Source organism: Lissotriton vulgaris, chromosome 12 (assembly GCF_964263255.1).
Source record: "Lissotriton vulgaris chromosome 12, aLisVul1.2, whole genome shotgun sequence".
NCBI lineage: Eukaryota > Metazoa > Chordata > Amphibia > Caudata > Salamandridae > Lissotriton > Lissotriton vulgaris.
Genome location: NC_141700.1, coordinates 291,911,648 through 291,930,582, shown reverse-complemented (window position 1 = coordinate 291,930,582; position 18,935 = coordinate 291,911,648). Strand labels below are relative to the sequence as shown.

The following is an 18,935-nucleotide window of genomic DNA, read 5'->3' as shown; positions in this document are numbered from 1 at the left end:
GACAACAACGTAGCTGGATTCAACGTGTTGCATCGCTTTATATGCACATGACTCGCCAAAAGTGTCAACTCATAACCTGACAACCGTGCACTAGTCAAGTGCTGGGTCTTCGTCCTGTTTAATAAAGTATCCACTGCATGTGGAACCATCACAATCAACGTATTATCCATCACCAGACCAGCAGACTGTCGGATAGAAACAGCCGCTGCCGCTGTAGCTCTCGAACAACTCGGCAACGCTCTAGCTACTGGATCCAAAGTCGACGAGAAATACGCACATGGACGCTGCTTGTCACTGAACTGTTGAGTCAAAACGAATAGTTTCTTACCTGTCGGTGTAGTTTTGCAGCTTGATGATCTTTCTGGATTCACTATGCTGTGCATATTCCGCGGTCTTGTGGTTGGGTCCGGATTCGTAGTCTTTTCTCTCTTTTTTTTTTTTTTTGTGGCCCAGGTGGGCGTCGGCGTCACCCTTCCTTGGGTGTATTTCCGGTGACGTCGGCATGCTTCCTGCGGAAGCTCCCATCCCTGGGCGCCATCTTCGGATTCTTTTTTTCGTGTTTCCTTCGTTTCCGAAGTGATGGCAATGTTCTATGTAGGTGATTTTTCCTTAACCGCCTTGTATGTAAAATCCATTTTATCTCTTCATCTTCTTTTTTTTTTTTTTTTTTTTGACCACCCCTTTTTCTCTCCAGCCTCATCTTTCTGGCGGAGGTGGGTGGGTTCGCTAGTGAATCCAGAAAGATCATCAAGCTGCAAAACTACACCGACAGGTAAGAAACTATTCGTTTTGCAGCGTGAATCTTTCTGGATTCACTATGCTGTGCATAGATTTTGTAGCGGTTTCTCATTTCCGTGGCGGCTGGGTGGAAGATGAGTTCTGGTGTCTGAATATGTGCTGGAGCACCCTTTGTCCGACTTGCGCTTCCTTGTTCATCTGCACATCCACGCAGTAGTGTTTTGTGAACGTGTGCACTGAAGCCCATGTTGCCGCCAGGCATATGTCTTGTATGGGCGTGTTAGCCAGGAAGGCTATTGTGGCCCCCTTCTTCCTAGTGGAGTGTGCACGCACTCCCTCGTCTAGTTCCTGTCCTGCCCTGTTGTGGCAGAGCTGAATCGTCTGTGCTATCCATCGTGCAATAGTGTTCTTCGTTACTGCTTTGCCCATGTAACTGTTGGCGAATGACACAAAGAACTGCTTCGTTTTTCTGTGCTCCTTTGTCCTTTCAATGTAATGCATGACCGCCCTTCTGGCGTCTAAGGTGTGCAGAGCTCGCTCAGCGCTATTGGTTGGTTTTTGGAAAAAACTCGGTATCTGTATGGACTGGTTCATGTGGAACCTGGAGACCACCTTCGGCATGAAGTGTGGGTCCGTCCTCATCACAACCCTATCACTATGTATTTGTATGTAGGGTTCCTGTAGCGTCAGCGCTTGTAGTTCGCTTACCCTGCGTAATGACGTTATAGCAACTAGGAAGGCTGTTTTCATGGTTAGCATCTTTAAGGAGGCCCTGTGCAGTGGTTCAAAGGGCTCCTTCATGAGTTCCGTGAGAACTACGTTCAAGTTCCATGCTGGTGGTGGCACCCGCTTGGGCGGTGCGATCCTCTTCGCTCCTTTCAGGAACCTCTTGACAACCTGGGATGTGAAGAAGCTCCTGCCCATCTCACCCCTTGTGTAGGCTACTATAGCCGCTAAGTGAACCCTCAAGGAGGATGAACTGAGTTTTTTGTCCAGCAAGTGTGTCAGGTATCGCAGCACTGTGGAGTCTTTCTTCATTTTCTTGTGAAGTTGTTCACGTTTGCACCACATCGTGTATCTTTTCCATTTTGCGACATAGCACCGCCGTGTGCTCGGCCTCCGTGCCTCCCGAAGGACCCTGAGGGTGCTCTCTGGCAGTCTCAAATGTGCAAACTCTATGTCCTCAGGAGCCATGCTACTAGGCTCATGGTCTCTGGCTCTGGCTCTGGGTGCAGCACCTCTCCGTTCTGCATGGAGAGCAGGTCCTTTCTTCTGCCGAATCTGTGGGGTGCACTCTGTGACATCTCCATGATCTGCGAGTACCATGTCTGCCTCGCCCACTGTGGCGCGACCAGTATCAGGGTCATCTTGCTCGCTCTGCACTTGCTCAGTACTCGGTGTATCAGTGGTATCGGGGGAAAAGCGTAGGCAAATGTCCCGGACCAATCTATCCATAGGGCATTCCCAAGGGACCCCTTTTTGGGTAGTCTGGATGCGAAGTACTGGCACTTCGCATTCTGGCGTGTTGCAAACAGGTCCACTGATGGCGTTCCCCACCTGTTGAATAACCACCTTGTTTCCTGAGCATTGAGCTCCCACTCGTGGGATGCCGATGTCTGTCTGCTCAGCCAGTCTGCCTGAATGTTCTCCTTCCCTGGTAGGTGTATGGCTAGCAGGTCTATCTGTAGAGGGATGGCCCATCTCCATATCTCCTGTGCCAGTGTTGAAAGCGTTGTTGACTGTGTTCCACCCTGCTTGTTGATGTAGAACATCGCCGTGGTGTTGTCTGTCTGCAGTAACACCCTTTGCTTGTACAGTCTTGTCTGGAAGGTTTTCAGTGCAAGGAAGATTGTCTTCAATTCTAGGTAATTGATATGCTTTGTCGCATCTGCTGGCGTCCACAGTCCTCTCACTTTGAGCTCCTCCATGTGAGCGCCCCATCCCTTCAGGGATGCGTCTGTGGTGATGGTCACTGTCGGAGTTGGGGGTGTTAGAGGCTTTCCCCTTGTTAGGTTTTCCATGCTCCACCATGTCATCTCCCTTTGCACTGCGTGCGTCACCACCACAAGATCCTCCCAACTGCCTGACGCCTGTGACCACTGTTCCTGGAGCCATTCCTGCATGGGTCTCATGTGTAGCCGCACATTCGGCACCCGGTGGATGCATGATGCCATCATCCCCATGATCTTGCTCGCCGTCCTCGCTGTCCGAGCTTGCCCCTTCCGGTAGAGGCGAGTTTCCTTGACCAGCGCCCTTGCTCTCTTCTCGCTGGGGAACACCTTGGCCTGCACGGTGTTGATCACTGCCCCCAGGAAGGTCTTCACTTGCTCCGGTTCCATTGACGATTTTTCCCAATGGACGGAGAACCCCAGGTTTATGAGCGTGCTCGTCACTGTCTGTGCGTGGTGTTTGCACCTTTGGTACGAACTCGCCTTCACCAACCAGTCGTCTAGATAAGGGTATACGTGTATCCCCTGTCTTCGTAGATGTGCAGCAACTGCAGCGAGGCACTTCGTGAATACCCTTGGTGCTGATTTGAGTCCGAAGGCCAGCGTTGTGAACTGGTAGTGGCCTCCCCCGATTGTGAACCTGAGCATATGCTTGTGCTTTTTGTTCATCGGTATGTGCAAGTAGGCGTCCTTGAGGTCTATCGTGACCATGAAGTCTCCGACCTGCAGTTGCGGTAGCACCTCCTGCAGGGAGGTCATTTTGAATTTCTGTGTTCTTATGAATTTGTTGAGGAACCTCAGGTCTAGGATGGGCCTCATCTTGTCGTCTACCTTTGGTACCAGGAAGTACGTCGAGTAGACTCCCTTGTTCCTTTCCTTGAATGGGACTCGCTCTATGGCCTGCTTTTGCAGAAGTTCCTTTACCTCTTCCTGAAGCCTCGCCAGCTGGTCTCCTGCTGGCGGTCTTCCCCTTGGTTTCCTGCTTGTTGGCCTTTTCTCCAATTCCAGGCAATACCCGAATTGGATGATGTTTAGGATCCATTTGTCTGATGTGATTTCTCTCCATTCCTGGAGGTAAAATTTCAATCTTCCTCCCACTGGTGTCATGTGGTCGTAGGTGTTTTGATTGTCCCGACCCCTTGGTACGTGGTGCCCCCCCGGGTCTTTTCTGTGGCTGGGCACCCAGAGTTCTGTGGAGTCACTTCGAGGAGGGCTGCTGCCCCCCTCTCCTATTCTGGCCACGTCCGTTTCTTCCTCGAAAGGACTGACCTCTTGGTTGGTACTGCCAGGACTGCTTCTGCTGACCTTGCTGTCCCTGTGAGTCTGCCTGGTGCGTTTGCTGGAAAACCTGGTGTGATGTACCTGGTTGGTTTCCACCTCTCCCGCCGGGCCTCCGTGACGGGGTGCCTCTTCTGTTGCCTCTGAACTGCAACGCCCCCATAGACCTTGCCGTCTCATTATCTTTCTTGAGCTGGCTGAGTTTCTCGTCCACAGTTGCCCCGAAGAGCGTGTCGCCGTTGAACGGTGTGTTGAGGATACTGTGTTGCACCTCGGGTTTGAACCCTGAAATCCTGAGCCAGGCGTGTCTCCTTTCCGTGACACCCATCATCATCAGCCTGCTGGCGGTGTCTGCCCCGTCCAGGGCCGTCTTAAGGCAAGAATTTGCCGCATTTTTCCCCTCTTCGACCAACATCTCGGCCTTCTGCCTGGCCTCCTGGGGTAGGTCCTTCACCAAGTGCCCCAGGCCGTCCATGATCTGGTACATGTGCCTGTTTAGAAGAGCGTTGGAGTTAGCCATGCGCCAGTGGGTCGCAGCATTCCGTTCGATCCTTCTTCCCACCAGATCCATCCTCTTGCTCTCCTTATCCGGTGGTGGGCCCGAGGTAGTGGATACGTTGGCCCTCTTCCTAGCCGTGGCCGTGATAATGGAGTCTGCGGAGACCTCGCCTCGAATGTAGGCCGGGTCCTTCGTGGAGTGTTTGTATTTTTTCTCTGTTCTAGGGGTTACCGCCTTGCATGTTGCGGGCTCCTTGAATGCTTCTCGTCCTTGAGCCAAGACGCTCTCGAGCATTGGGAGGAACTGGCTCCTTGTCTGTGTTGGGAGCAAAGTCTCGAGCAGGAAGTCTGCTTTCTGCTTCTCCTCGTCGAGCTTTAACCTAAATGCCGCTGCGGCAGATTGTATCGCCGAATTGTATGCCCCGATGTCGTCAGGCGGCGAGGGCCTCGAGGGGTATGTGTCGACCGCCTCCTCCGGGCTCTCGGTGTCGATATCCAGGTAATCCTCCTCGATGGGGTCAGAGGTGGCCGACTCGGCGTCCAACCTACTGCCCTCCTCCTCGTCATAGCCGTAATCCTCGTAGGGATTCTCCTCATCTCCCTGGTCGTCGACCATCTCGGCGGCCGGGCCATGTCCGTCGCCAAGTTCTTCTTCCTCTTCGACCAGATCTAGCACCACGTGCTTGGTCTTGTGTGGAATTGTAAAGGCACTCATATCTGCGTCGAAATCCTTCTTCCGCTGCAAGATGCTCGCCATCTCGGCCTCCAAACGCCGTCTTTTCTTTTCCCTTTCGGCCGCGTTCTCGGCCTCGGAACGCTCGGCCCCTCTCTTCGTCACCTGGCTCGGCGGCGAGACTCTCGGCGTCGAAGGTTTGGACGTCGAACTTGGCTTCGGGTCCTTGGACGTCGTCAAAGCTTTCGGGTCTTTCTCCCTCGACGCCGATCGGTCCCTTTCGGAGACGATCTTCGGCGCCTTCTGCTGTTCAACAGCCCGGCCCCTTTCGGAGGCGATCTTCGGAGCCTTCTGCTGTTCTACAGCTCTCGGCGCCAGGGACTCCTTCTCTGAGGATCCGCTGGGCCTGTGTGCGGTCGCGGACTGCAGATGTCGCTGCGTCGGCGCCTTCGGGGTCTGGCCCTCGTTCTTTCGAGACTCAGGGTCTCTCGTGCTCTTGTGGGACGTCGAGTCTCCTACCTTATCAGGCGTCTTCTTGGAATCGGTCTCTACGACCGTGTAGCTGTCGTGTTCGGCGGCAGCGTTGTCCTCCTCCTCTGAGGACATCCCCAGGTCGTACAGCGAAGGCGTCGGGGCTTTTCCTCCGAGGGTGGCGTGTGCTACCCTCTGGCTCTTCCTCACACGAAGGGTCTTCGCGGCGAAGACGGAGCAGGCGTTGCAGTCTTCGGTTCTGTGGTCCACCGGTAGGCAAAGGTTGCACACCGGGTGCTGATCTTTCTGCGCGTACTTGTGTCTGCAATTCGGGCAGAACTTGAACGGCGTGTTGTCCATCCTCGAGCGTTTCAGGCTTCCCTGACCGCGTGGACGTCGATGATCGTCGAAGTTCTCGACGTTCTCTCCTCCTTCTCTCTTCGCCAATGGTCTGCGAAGTCTTCCTTGGTCTTCTTCTTTTAATTTCTTGTCGAACTTCTCGCTTTGCAGTACTTTCTCCAAAAATGTCTGGAGCCCAACGGGAACGATCCAGACCCGACCGCGGAAAAAAGAATCTGAAGATGGCGCCCAGGGATGGGAGCTTCCGCAGGAAGCATGCCGACGTCACCGGAAATACACCCAAGGAAGGGTGACGCCGACGCCCACCTGGGCCACAAAAAAAAAAAAAAAAAGAGAGAAAAGACTACGAATCCGGACCCAACCACAAGACCGCGGAATATGCACAGCATAGTGAATCCAGAAAGATTCACGCTGCAAAACTGACAATGCACAACCCTCTCTCTCGTGAACGTAGAGTGTAAAAGGCATACTGTAGTCGGGAGTACCCAACACAGGAGCCGAACACAATGCAATAAGCAATTCAGAAAAACTTTTCTGTCATTCGTCAGACCAAGGGAGAGGATTCGGAGTATCCTTAAGAGCAAGTGCTAACAGCGGTTTCGCAAGTAATGAAAAACTCGGAATACACTGTCTACAATACGAGGTGATACCCAAGAAAGCACGCATTCTCTCTGAGTGGTTGGCACAGTAATTTTTGCAATCGCTTGAATTCGTTCTGGGGTCAACCTTCTTCCCTCCTTCGACAAGAGATGACCTAAGTAGGTCACTTCTTGGCGGCAATACTGCAACTTCGAAGGTGACACTTTATGATGGAGGTCAGACAAATGTCGCAACAAAGAAAGAGTAGCTTCTTTACAAGTTTCCTCATCATCAGCAGCAACTAACAAATCATCCACATACTGAATAATGGAAATGCAATCAGGCAAGACAATCGCATCAAGCTGTGTTTTCAAAGCCTGACTATAGATGGAGGGACTTTCACAATACCCTTGAGGAGCGCGCTTAAACCGGAAGCTTCGGCCTCCTAAAGAGAAGCCAAAAATATCTCTGCTCTCCTCTGCAATCGGGATACTGAAGAAAGCCTTCTTCAGATCAATCACCGAAAACCAGGTAGCTGAAGCAGGAATCATAGTCAACAAAGCAGTGATGTCCGGAACAACAGGAAACTGTGGCACAACAATCTTATTCACTTCTCGAAGATCGATCACAAACCTATAAACAGGCGGCTGAGAAGAGTCAATACGCTTCCGGACTGGCAAAAGAGGACTGTTACACACATTACCTCTCGTTTCTTCAATCACACCTTTCTCAATCAAATCATAGATGATCGCTAAAAGTGCTCTTTCACCATCGCTAGAAATCCTATATTGGGGAATACGTGGCAGTTTAACATTCGCTTTAAGCGTCACAACATAAGGTGGAATCTCCAAAAGACCCACATCATTAGGACCAGTAGCATAAAGAGTATCAGGGAGAGAACGCAATTCCGGTGGAAGCCGATCTTTAGACAAATACATCGGAGAGATCACTTTCTTACCCAATGTAAGCTGTACTCCCGAAGGAAAACAATACAATGTATCATGTAACCTCTTCAATAAATCCAAACCCAACAAATTCTCACCACAACCTGTCGTCAAAATGAGGGGTGCTTCCAATTCACAAGGCCCTACAGAAAGAGACAAGGGACTAGAAACTGGATTACGAACTGGGGCGCCAGAGAATCCTACCGAAACATTTGTTAAGCCAAATAAAGGTGCGCCAGGGAGTTTAGAGTGCATGATAGAACTCTTCACTACACCAGTATCCAAAAGAAAAGGCTCTACCACACCCGATGTAACTACTGCAACATAAGGTCCACTCTGGTCTACTGGAACTGACACTACTCCCTCTCTTTGTCTATGGCTGTCCTAACAATCATTATAGTCTACATTCTCACCCTCAACATAATAGTCATCAGCATAGTACTGAGTCGACTGGCCAGACGTGACTTTCTGTTGATCAAAACAATTCATAGCATTCTGTGGGGGAAAAGAACGTCCATTCTGGGGGAACACACCACATCCCCTACCTCTAGGAGCTTGCTGAAAACCTCGACCTCTCACACCAGACGCACCCTTTGCACGTTGTAACAGAATCGGACAACTATTCTTGAAGTGGCCTTCTTCCTTGCAATACGCACACTGATTAGGGCCAACGGGAATTCGCTGCTGAAAAGACTCTGGCTTCTGCGCTACCCTCTGAAACTGTTGAGGCTGCTGCTGATTATAACGAGGCGGATACGCCTGTTGCAAAAGAACCTTCGTCTTTAAATCTTTAGTCTTTTTCTCTGCTTTGTCTTTCTCTGCTTTGTCTCTATTTTCGTAGTACTGTGCAGTAACCAATATCTGGGCCGATGAAGAAACAGCCCATGAACTCTCAGAATCCTTCAACTTATTACACAACTTGGGAAGCAAATTATGAACAAACTTATCCACCAACAACCTTTGACCACCTTCCGTACTCCTATCCTGACCACTATGATCTATGAAAGCCTCTTCAAACCTAGTGAAGAAATCAGACACACTTTCATCTTTCTTCTGCTTGCACGCTGATAACTTATCCCAATTCACTCGCATAGCAGGCATCAAAGTCTTCATGAAATTAATAATCCTACCAGGGAGATCTGCAACTAAAGGCTCAGGTTTAGCTCCACCCTCCTGTCTACCATCCGCAGCAACAATATTCACCCATGTATCACCTAACTCTTGCGCATGATTCTCATGACGAATCTTCGCCCACATAGGCTGCGGAACCACGTTACCAAACAACATGTCTATATCAGCTAAACTCATGATGCACGCGTCAGCTGTCTGGGACAACTCCTTGTAGTACCCTGCAGGATTCTTAGGAGGATCAACTTCAGCTCTTTTCCACGGAACATGTACCCATGCACGCTGAAAATGAGCAGGTGCAGCTTGAATACCCAGATTAACATTAGCCACAACTGCCTCTTTCCATACCGGAGGAACCTCTCTCATTGGATACTGTCTCGCTTTTCTCCTTACAGAAGGATCAGGCTCAAACAGTGGCTGGGAAGGAAACTCGCTCCTAAACACAAGTATCGTCGCAACCGCTTTCTCAACACCGGGACACACTATCGTCTCTTTCGCAAACTCGGACTGTACATTAAGTAACTCCGGTGGGATCTGACCCAAATCATTATCTTCCCATTCCTCACGGAGGAAAGTACACATGGCATCAAAAACATACCTTTGCTTCGGTGTTTCCCACTGTAGGAAAACATCCATAACCGTCTCTAAATCATATCTCGAGGCATTCGAAACCCATCTACGAGCCAAAAGATCTAACACTGTCCGTTCTTCAGGACTAGGAAGCTGGCTACGTAATTGTTTACGCGCAGAAACAGGGGTCAAACTCAATGACCCAAAGAAAGGAGACAAAAGACCAGTAACAGTATCAGTCATTCTCTGTCGAACAGAAGGAGAAGCTGTCATAAGGACAGGAGACAAAGCATTATGAGATGAAGCAAACGGAGAAGCAGTAGCAGAGGAAGATGCAAGTATAGGAGAAAAATACAAAGGAGTTTGAGGCGGAGCTGATAGCAAAGTCGGCGGCCCTTGAGAAGGCTGCGCCGTCAGAGGAGGAACCAGCTGAAGAGGAGCTGGCGGCTGAGCAACAACTAGAGGCTGAACAGCTGGAGGTTGCGGAGGTGCCGTAGCACTCTGCATGTAAGGGGGTGGCAATCTCAACATATGTGACATCAAAGGATCCCTTTCAGGGTCCTTCGTTGCACCTTGTAGAGGAGGTGGCAAAGCTGGATAACACTTATCGATAGCCATATTACATCGCCTATGCAACTCCTCAATCGCTTGATCTACTTCATTTTCTTTAAACTGCCTAGCAGCTTGCATTATCGATACACCCTTTTCTCTTTTAGCCTGTTTAATTTCTCGTTGTTTGGCTTCCTTACGCCAAAGGCGGAGAGAGTCAAACATTGCCGGCCGGGCTTTCTTCCTAAATAGTACAGCTTCCAAATTATTTAAAATCTCAGAGTCATAGCTACCATGTTGGGGCCATCGTAAGACATCGTCTTTCCTAGTGTTAGCGGACCCACACTTCATTAAACGTAATGGGGCCCACGCCATGTTTAGAATAGAGCTCATAAGTCGGAGTTCCAACCGGAGGTATCGGACATGAGTCCTCCAATCGGGAATCCTTATTACAATCACAACAAAATATCTTCCTAATTTTGCTAAGACCAGGCATCTTCGCTCACTAATCTAGCTTCAAACTTCAAGGGATTACCAAAAAATGATAGTCTCGCAAATATACGAGTCCCTCGGCTTTGGTGCTTGCAAGGACCAAATCAAAGATTCGAAGGAAACCAAGACTAAGGACTGGGAGCGACCCACTTATACTTAACTGAGGTATCAATCACGTCACCGGAAGACCCGTCTATTGTCTCGCCATACAAGTGGTCACAAGGGGGGGTCCAAGACAGGGTGACAGTCAGAGCAGCAGTTCTTCGTAGCCGTCAGGAAAGCGGGAAGCCTCGCAGCAAAAACCTTCAGTCCACATTCGACATGCCGGGGTCGATGGAGTGGGGGCCCTCTTCCAGAATTTCCTCACGAAGCTCCTCACGATCTTCAGACTTGGAGCGGTACCGCTGAAGTCGCCCGATGTTGGGCGCCAACTGAAGAACCGGGTTTTAGAACCCAGCGGCGCCAGGGGCACGCCCAAAGTCTTTGGGTTCACCTGTCTTGGAATACAGAGACACGGGATACTTCTTGGTGGCGTCAAAGATCGAATTTATTGGCTGCAACTAGGAACAGAAGTCCATGAAGTACAACACAGTATATTCGTCGGGGACTGCTCAAATTCGAATGGCGAGACATCTTTTATGCCAAAAATCACATTCCGGACAAACACCCACTATTTACAATTTGTCCAATCATAGGCATTATTGCAAAAGGTATTGCATGACGACAAACCCACTTTTCAGTTGTCCAGCCCACCATTAATAACACGGGAAAGCCCAACATTCCTTCTCGAACAGGCCGGACAAACCCATAATAAAAGACCACAACCCATATCATAAAAGACCATAAAGGAAGAAACAGAAAACAGATAAGAAGGATAAGAGGTGTGTGTGTGCATACCAAACTTTACAATGTCCTGTGCTCTGATCCTTAATCTCCATCAGCTACCGGGCAAGGAACTGGCTTAGCAAGGTCAGCTTCAGGCAACAAGGTCAGCTCACTCGGGTACTATAGACCTGTTCGGCCGCAGTCATCGGCCTATGTGAGGGCAACCACAAAATGGCTCCAATGCACAAAATGGAACCCGAGGGTTCAGAACGAAATCCCTAAATACGTAGTGAATCCATCGGTCTAACATGACGAAATCACTCGTACTTGCCGTACTCACTAGTTACGGTTCGCTACTGTCAAATTCGTAACGAAACCATGACATTTATCAAACGGGTTCAGAATTCATTGAACATCTGACCTGAATTTTTTACCTCCCGATATTACAGAAGTTCTATCTCTGCATCAGATATAGACTGGGCCCCCGCCCTCACATCAGCTCCGGTCCACTGCAGGGGCCCTAGGGACAGCCTTCCTTAGGACGAAGTTCACAGGGTGGTTGTTGAGGCACATCTGAGCAGCTGCACTCATTTTCAGTGACGACCCTCTAAGCGAGCTGCAGACAGGTGTTATGTTGTGGAAGCTGTTGCCTCCAGGCCGAATCCCTCTTGGTAGTGTCCTTCTGAAAGTTGGGGCCTTAAGGCCAATCAGGGTTTCCCATTTTTGGAGAGAAAGATCACGTCTAACATCAGCAGCAGCAGTTACATAAGCCTGCAACAAAATGCTGGCCAAAAGGTGATACTTGTTTTGAACAGTCTTATGCAACTGACAATTAAAATGGTGCAGCAATTATTGCAGACCCCTTCATCATACAGATCACTCCAGGCTTCGCATCCAGGGCAAATCAGGTTTTCTTGGGTGCTCATCAAGCTGGGGTTATGCTAGGCTTCTCCTCCTGGACCAATTCTCCTCCTGCATGACCAGGCCCACTACTTCCCTGTCTCAACAGACAGGTGGGATGTAAGAAACGTCTGGAAGACCCTTGGCTCCTCCAGCAGAAAGCACAGACTTCAGGTGATGTTCTCTCACTGTTGGGACTGGCTGTCATGCAGACACCGGCTCTAATTGCACAAGCGCTCTTCGAGTACCATGCAAACCTTTGATCAAATTGAACATAGGACTCAAAAATAGTGCTTTAGAGGCTGGATCCCGCTTTTATACACATTTAACCGACAGGGGGTGTAGAACCACTGTCTACAGTTTCCTCTTCCTGACTTTTTAAAAATGTATTATTCTTGCATTTTCTAATGTTTTATAATGTAAATGATTTGTTTTCTCTCTCCTTTCCCATCTTCCTTTCAGCTCCCCTCAACTTCCAACCAGATTTCACCAACATCCATCCCCCTTCCACACTTAGAAATAGATCTTCCAGGATTAATTTTGTTTTTTAAAATGTAATAGTAATTTAAATGCAGGCCAACCTCATAGTTAGTAAAATTACAGCCATCAATGTGTTTATCAGACCTAATTCTACATTGTTGAAAACATCTGATATAAAGCAAAGTTTTCAAGTGGAGCAACAAAAAGTTGGTAAATCCTTTTTTCTCCATCATCATTCCTTGTGAAATAGGGAACTAAACAACGCGAATGTAGTAGGACGTGAAGATGTGTCCCAGTCAATAAAGTGCAAAGTGTCTAGTCAGTATTTATAGTTTTTGCATTTTCAAATATGATTGATTGAGTTTTCTTTGGAAAGAAAATCAAATTCTGTTTATTTTTTTTAGGTAAAAAACAAAAGTAATGGAAATCACGTTTTCTTTTTTAAGAAACGTTAGCCGTGGGTCGGAATTCTTTATCAAAAACTTTATTAAGCTTGTAACATGATTTAACAGGAATAGATGTGCCACGTTTTTATCAATGACCTCGCAATCCGTTTCTTCTTCATACTATATCATTATATTTGCTACCTAACTAAGCCAAATGTGATGCGAATTTGATTGGTTATTTTTTGGTTGGCATCAGTGGAAGCATGTGTAATATGACCCACGGCGCCTTGTGTCTGATAACGACTTCATTGGTCCGTAGAAACGACGTCCCGCCAGGGAGCTCTAAAATAGTAACAAACTAATAATAAATAAATATTAAAAAATCTTCTTCTTCTTCCTGTGTATTTTAGTCATGTAAGTTATTGGGAAACACATCTGCCACCAATTCGCTTTCCTACTTCCCCTTTCTGGTCAAATAATATCTAAAAATAATTTTATATATACATATTTATATATATTTCACCACGTTTAGAAACCACGCGCAGACATGACCAACGTTTATATAGAAAAAAACGGAGCGAATCCTGCAATGGCTTGTGCATCCATTGCCTTTTACTAATAACAATGCATGTAATTAGTAAAATTCGAGAAGAAAGCACAGTATTTGTCAAATGAAACATCCAAGCCCCGGGCCACCATTTCCGACGTAAGTATCTGTGGTTGGGGCCGGGGGTTCTTGTGCTGCAGATCTCGCCACCCTAAAGCTCCCTTGTTCGGTTATCTGAGTAGCCATCTGGCCGTCATGTTTCCTGGGCGGATGACCCGGGCATCTGGGACCAGGTGCGGAGGCCCCGGCCAGGCGGGGAGCTCGGATTAACAGGGCCGGCCAATGCAGAGTGATTACAGCAGCACCATCTGTCTGCCATCTGATAAGGAACCTATTGACCCAGTTATTGATTAGCACAGTTAACGGTATTCCGAATAAGGGCATGGTTGGTTGGTAATGCGGATTGGTCAGGTTGCTGACTGTAGTCTGGCCAAGGAGCCATAAATGACCTCATAACAGCGAACACAGCAAAAAGTATTGGGCACGATTTACTTTGGAGTAAACTGGATCTCAGGGGGGTCGAAGGTGGCAGCCCCCGCCTCCGCTCAAATAGGTGAGGCACAGGGGGAGGGGTTTCTCAATGACGAACAATACTATCCAGGTGGAGAAACAAAAGTTAAAGGTTATTTAGATCAAATACACTGATATGATACACTTATGTCAGCAGAAACATGTACATTTCTGAATTTAATTTCGAGTAAATGTCTGAGCATGCAAGCTTTCTTGGGAAGCTGTGACTTCCACCACGTCCAAGGATTACTGTGGTTTCCAATAAAGTCACAGAGCTCATGTTTTCACTTATCCAGGTATTGAAAACCGTTATATGTAAAATTGGAGATAACCACCCTCCCTTTCTTAAGTTGTAGTTACTGTAAACCGCTGACCCGGCTCTCAGATTTTCATATTTGTAGGATAGGGGCCAACATAAGAGTAACTTCATGAATACAATCTAGCTGGCAGATTCCCAAACGCAGATTTTTCTTGACAAGCAACACCATGATATGTATACTTATTATGCGACTACACAGCAGATAGGTAATATTTACACTTACCAGGGATCAGGTGTGAATTGAATGTTATGATCGGTGCTGCAGTCCTGCCAAGTACTACGCATCAAGCATTAGACTAACGCATTTCAACGTGGCACTCAAAAACTTGAATCCGTCATAGGCACCATAATAGCAAAGGAAACCACAACTCACCAAGAACGAATAGAGCCCTTACAGAATAACTCTAGTTACTCGTTGTTGGGCCCTTACCCCATGTAGGACAAGCTACTAAGATCAATCAGTTCCTCTCTGATGGCAGCCTGAACGCTTTTCTCCCCCTGGACCTGCTGGCTATGCCAGCCCTCTTCCGGAACTGTCGGACTTGGACCTTCTTGCTCCCCGCCATTTTCTCCGTATGACTTGCCTCTTCTTCTAACGTTCTCTTCCGCCATTTTAGTGATCTCTCACTGTCCTTTCGACTTTCCAATTGTCTCTCCTGTTGCCTCTGACACACTCCTCACTGTCTTTTTCACCACTTTCTGCTTCCATCTCTCGTTTATCTCACGTGCTTGCCTTCTCTGTGACTCTTAGAGTATATCCAGTCCTTTCCCTTCCCTATGTATATAGAGATAGCTCTAATCACTAGTATATGCTGTAGAACGTTGTGCTCTCCACCATTCCTATGTGACTCTTAGAGTATATCCAGTCATATCCCTTCCCTATGTATATAGAGATAACTAGCGACTAGTCTCCCATGTGATTGCTAGAGTATATCCAGGTGTACCCCCTCCCTATGTTGATAGAGATATTACTAGTATAGGCCTAGAGTATATTCATTTGTATTCCTTTTTGTTACACTTGTAATCCCTGGTCCGTATGCTTTTAACTAGTTCTTTTGTAATGCAAAAAAGTTGCAATCATTTTACGCATGTAACCGTCAGTCCTTATGTTTTCCACTGGATCCTATGTAAAGCGCTCTGACACCTTCGGGTAAAGTTCGTTATCTCACGTGCCTGCCCTCTTTGTGACTCTTAGAGTATGTATCATATGCCAACTGCCAGAGATCTACAATGAGCAAATCCCTACTAGCTTTACTCTGAACATTCGTAATAAACAGGGGCAGCTGAAATTCCAGGAGCCTAGTCCCGACAGCTCGACGACTTCGGAGGGCTGGAAGAGGTCCCCCGCTACACGGCGGAGGAGGGCACTGGACATCTAATGCTGTCTCATACTTTGCGACCTATTGTTCCACTACACCTCCCCGCCCGAACTCTCTCACTCAACCTTTCAGTACTGTTATTAATTGCACATCACAGGGACAGCTGAAATTCCAGGAGCCTAGTCCCGACAGCTCGACGACTTCGGAGGGCTGGAAGAGGTCCCCCGCTACACGGCGGAGGAGGGCACTGGACATCGAATGCTGTCTCATACTATGTGACCTATTGTTCCACCTGTCTGTCTATGCTCCCCCAGGTACTTCTCTTGTAAAGCGCTCTGATATCCGCAAGGATCTTGTCCGCGCTATATAAAACTTTCTAAATAAAATAAAATAAATGGCTGTCCCATAAACTTGAAGTCCAAATGGAAACCCTACAAGTAATGGCCCGCAGTATGGCCGAAAAGGCCGAGAAAATTGATGAGATTGACAAAAAGATGACCACAAAAGACTGACTCTGCCCAGAGATAGTAGAACAATAGTCTATGTTACCCACTATCCTCTCTACACTGGTCGCTGACCTGAAAAAATGGGTGCCGCCCTGCAGAGACTAGCAGTGCAGTCTAAACTGATGAGTCATTTGAGACCCTAAAATGGGCACACCCGAAAGGCCCGCACATCATATTGTCTCACTTAATCAAGTAGGGGCAGAAAGACTACAATGAGACAACCCCACCACTCACAAAAAAGGCCAGAACACTTGCTTACACTTGATACGCCCACAAGGTGGGCACCATAAGAGACGCTAATGGGCACGTTTTCAGCCGGGAATAATGGACACCTGTTATATGCATAACACAAGTGGCCCCAATCCAAACAACGGTAGACCACAAAAAAACAATACTCACCTCACAGTATGAATCTAGGGCAAAATCAAATGTCCTTAATCGGTCTAACGTACTCAAACTTCTTCAGTACATCTCCTCCGTGTTCTCCAGCAACAGTGAAGATAAGCGTCTAATTTGACTCTATAGGCCCTCAGAAACTGAGAAAATCCTCAAATATAACCTGGAGATTTGCAGGCCAGGCAGAAAGAGTACTACAGGAGGAAGAGCAGTTTGCAAACTGGGAAATACCAGTCCATATCAAGGAGAAAGTATCGCTATGTTCTAAAAAATCAACCCGATGCCCACCGGAAACATTCCGTGAAAAAAGGCATTCTAATGGGCACATCAAGTGGCAAGACCAATCGAAGTTTTAGGAACTTCAATATCTTGTACCTGCCAGAAGCCTCCACAGGAGACCAAAGGATTATCAAGCTACAGGGTACGGAAAATGATCGACCAAATGATTGGGGCTGGATCGCAGCAAACCTAGCCCGGGAAAAGACATCTCTAGCAGAAATTATACAGCCGTAAGGAGCATGAAATGACAGGCTCAAACAACAAAATAGTAACATGGATACTAGCAGGAATCACCAAGATCTTACAGAGCACGGCAGCACTTACCTTCTTGAACAAAACAGACACTGTCTGCTTCCAAGAGACCCTCATCTACTCCCACAATCTTACCAGGCTATGCAGAACACCACAAGCCCAGTAAAAATATCCACCTATACGTAAGGCCATCTGGAGGAATATCAACATATATCAAACATCAGTAAAATTGTCCACCACAGACTACCATCAACTCAGAAATGCTATGAGCAGGCATTATAAAGGGCTATAGAGCAAAGGAAGGTACACTTTCAATCTCAATAATTAACGTTGACTTTAACCGCAAGCGCGCTAGCGGTTTTCCCGCTGAGCGCTGGGATTCTAAAAATCCCGCGTTACGTGACCAGGTCAACTCGTCACACGCACAGCGCAGGTAACGCCCATGACGAGCTGACCTTGTCACACGCATCGAAGGGGTTAACTCTCACAGTAGAAGGTCTGTGGAAAAAACAGCAGTGCTGATTGCCCTCTTGGAGAAACTAATTAGCAATCCATGCGGCATCTGGGGTAATCTTACTGGGGGATTTCAATATGCGCAAACTGGGCGAGGATAGCACCAGCATAAGGACCCTCTGTCAAATGAGTCAGAAATGTAAGATCTTTCTTCAGAAATATAAACTGGAGTCCACACAGACTATAGCAAACAAAATCCAACCATCGATCAGAGACCCCCAGTCTTGCAACAACTCAACTACAATCAACTACATCTTCCTGAGTCCGGGTTTCAGAGAAGCCCTTTAGGATTTTCGGGTATGCCAACAGACAGACAGCAATCATGCTGCTCTGATGGTCCAATCAACCTTCCTAGGAAGGAGCTGCGACAGGCTACCCGCAATTGAAAAAACAAAAGGCGAGGAACACTACAAGTTGACATGCAGGGTAAAATGGACAACCCAAATCTCAACTATGATAGATGGATGGAAAGGCCAATTGGGTGGCTGGTCAACTAAATCACAAAATCAGGATATTATTGAATGGTGGTCCTCCCAGGTTTTTAACTTGGGCTCTTTCTTATTAGGAAACAATCAACACAAAACCCAAAAGCCAAGAAATCACACTCTGGGATTCATGCAAGAGATTATAACAAGTACCCACAAACTAAGGGGAGCATCACGGGTAAACAATAGACTAACAATCACAATCTGGTAGGAGCTAGCAAAGGCTACAAAAAACACAAACAGCGTGTATGGGCCCATAGAAGACAACACTATAAGGCTGAATGAATTCAACTTTTCGACTTAACAAGCAAAAATCATCAGCAATTTCGGGCACTATGTAAACATTTTATGCCATCGTAAGGGCAAAAAGGGAAACTTGGTACAAGGAGACAGATGGGTATCCCCATGTCATGACTCTTTACACTGAGAATCCCGACAACTGGTTCAAAAAATGATCTTAATCATGGCTGTATATGGCAACTGATATTGACTAGGTCACACAAATTACAAATGGGTAATATCCATTGACAGATGAGCCGGCTGCAATAAAAGTCCTTAAGAAGATCCGAAAAGACGGGGCTCAAGGGCCCAAGAGCCTGCCCAGGTCTTTATTTCGAGAAGTTCCCAACTTTTGGATGGTGGCGCTCGCACCATTGTATGTCGAATGTAATTAAATAAAGATGTCCAAAAATCATGGTAGGGCTCTCTTCTACACCACAATTTTAAACATCACAACAGGTCTAACTTGGGCTCAGCACTATCAGGCACTAAATTAGCCACTCAGAGGACAGGACAAAATAAAATCTTCCTCATGCAATACACAGAGGACCTCGTCCTTTTAGACCACACAAAAATTGGCCTCCAGAAGACACTGAACATTTTGAAAATATACAATGTCTGGAATGAACGCATTGCCAATGCGAGTAAAA

The 18,935-nt window shown here is 47.5% G+C and overlaps 1 protein-coding gene across 1 annotated transcript in view; it reads right to left on the bottom strand.

Moving 5' to 3' along the window:
* LOC147673993 (Wilms tumor protein 1-interacting protein homolog) overlaps nucleotides 1–18,935 on the bottom strand; it is a 377,467-nt gene that overhangs the window by 112,912 nt on the left and 245,620 nt on the right. The gene's annotated exons all lie outside the window — the stretch shown is intronic.